The 2393-nt window shown below is 37.5% G+C and overlaps 1 non-coding gene across 1 annotated transcript; it reads left to right on the top strand.

The window, feature by feature from the left end:
• Positions 1-1961: 1961 nt before the first annotated feature.
• LOC119467658 lies at positions 1962-2125 on the top strand. The gene has a single exon (XR_005196203.1). It is a non-coding gene; the product is annotated as a U1 spliceosomal RNA (small nuclear RNA).
• The last annotated feature ends 268 nt before the right edge of the window (positions 2126-2393 follow it).

The following is a 2393-nucleotide window of genomic DNA, read 5'->3' as shown; positions in this document are numbered from 1 at the left end:
TTTTGTTCTGGAGGTCTGTGTATTCTTTTATCTTTTCCAAGTAATTAAGCCAGTCAGGGAAAAATATCAAATGTCATTTTGTCTATTTTTGTTTCCCCTTTCCTCTCTGATGAGAATCTTCTTCTCATCAAGAATATTTCCAAAGACGACTTTATGTAGTGAATGAGGACATTGTCCACACTTTTTAATTCAGTGAGAGAGGCTTTGAGAAAGCAGCTTGCTACTTGTAGTCCAAGCAAAAATGTGTAAATGGCTTTATTGAAAATCAATATGCTCTTGTGAAGTACTGTTCATTTTTGAGTTCCTCACAATTTGTTGCTTTGCCCTGATGAGAGTTGTAGGGAGGCTTACAGCTCTGGGTCTCTGAGTTTGAGGTTTCATTTTTTCTTGTGTTTTCTTACATGAGTGTGGGACTAAAAGATCACATGGTGTTTTATTTTGTTTACTCTTTGGAAGAAGAGATGTGTGGCTTCTTTTTCTTCTTTTTGATGACAGGAGTTGAACTGTCACTGAGGAGTGCAGTTGTCACCTAAAATGTAGCCTTATAAGTGAGGTCAAATTTGTGCAGGCTCCCTGGGTGTCTAAGGCTTCATGAAAGTTCCCTCAGAATGCTGTAGACTGTTCTTTAATCGCAGAGGGGAGAGTCAGGCAATGGAGGGTTGATCTCTGTTGGTGTGCCAGGGCAGATGTCTTCCATGTAGAGAAAGCCTAGGTTACCGAAGTTAGGTCTAGTTCTCATCATTAATGTGTGTATACAGACGAATTTTTAATTGGTCACAGTTTTGGTGAAAGATTAGCTGTGAGATTGGATTTGTCAAAATTTATGTGCAAGTTACTGTTTAATGTGGCAGCATCTGAGGAAGATCAGGGTCATTTGTAATGACTTCATCTGATTTGTACGGATGAATTACAGCATTTTTCCCGTGCCGAGAAACTAAATATTTTCTCATAAATTTCCATCAACCCTTTAAAAAGTTTAACCTTCATTTTGAGCCTAGAGATAGCATAAATCTGAACTGTGAGGTATGGGCAACGGTAGATGTGTCACAGCAAGGTCCGAATGAAATAGAGCTTGAGAGGGGGCTGTAGGAGAGAGAAGATGGGGAAGTGTGCCCTTGGATAATTTTTTAATGAATCAATGTCCAAGGATCACTTACTTATTAATTATTATTTTTATTAGCAGTGCCTTGCAAATACATGGCGTTCCATGCAGTTAGTTGAAGTCAATGGAGTTGGCTTTACAGAGTGAATGAGACTTGATCCCAAAAAATTTTAACTTTGGATTAAGAATAAATTATTTTATGTTTTGGTGTTTTATGTAAGTAGAGAAGCCAGGAAAAGCCTAGATCTAGTTAATAGTCCTGTTTCTTAGCTTTACATTATTTTCCTATAAAATTCTCACCTCACCTACAGTTAAGCAAATCATATTTACACCTTTGGCCTCATTGTCCACGTTCTTTATACACACAAGTACCTCGGTTTCTTTTCAGTAACTTCTGACCCTGTCCTGAGGGCTTTGAACAATCCCAGCAAGCCTTGCTAAGTCCCTAGAGAGAGGCTGTTATTACAAGTATTGCTAACGTTCCATACTGTAACTTAAACATTACCTGCTGTACAATTTGATTACTAGTTAATTAGGATTCTGTTTAATTTGATCAGAACCTCTGGAATTAAATCTTTTTATATTAAAAAATTATAAAATTTGATTGTTCCAAGAAAAGATTATTAGAGTGCCAATCAGTAGTTAGAAAAAATTGTCATCAAATAATAAGACTAATCTTATCAACTAATTGGAAAACAGCCAGAAAAGCCTGGCAGTCTAAGATTGTTCTCAGCAAACTCAGAGCCAGTGAAAATCTTTTTAATGGTTCCTTGAGCTGACCTTTTGTAGTTCAGATGTTTATGAGAAAGTACTGGCTATGAATTTATTGTTGGTATGGATTGAAAATTTACTTGTGCTGATACTTACCTGGCAGGGGAGATACCATGATCACGAAAGTGGGTTTCCCAGGGCGAGGCTTATCCATTGCACTCCAGATGTGCTGACCACTGCGATTTCCCCAAATGTGGGATACTAGACTGCATAATTTGTGGTAGTGGGGGACTGTGTTCGAGCTCTCCCCTGGTCTCTTAAAAAAAAAAAAGAAAATTTACTTGTGATACTTAATAAAATAAAATATGGGCATAACCACCATTGTTTCGGTTCACTCAGTGATATTATTCATTCACTGATTTGTGTGTGCTTGCCTTTATTTATTTTTGGGCAAACAGAATGAGATGAGATAGGCTAGTTCATCCCTAAAAGGTTTTCTGAAGCCTACTCTGTCGTACCCAATTGAATCATTCATCTGCCAGTGTTCGTGCAATTAGGTCTTCTGTTTCTTTTCTTCTAT

Source organism: Cebus imitator, unplaced genomic scaffold (assembly GCF_001604975.1).
Source record: "Cebus imitator isolate Cc_AM_T3 unplaced genomic scaffold, Cebus_imitator-1.0 Scaffold315, whole genome shotgun sequence".
In the NCBI taxonomy this organism is placed as follows: Eukaryota; Metazoa; Chordata; class Mammalia; order Primates; family Cebidae; genus Cebus; species Cebus imitator.
Note: the sequence above shows the minus strand (reverse complement) of the source record. Positions and strands in the feature narration are given on the sequence as shown.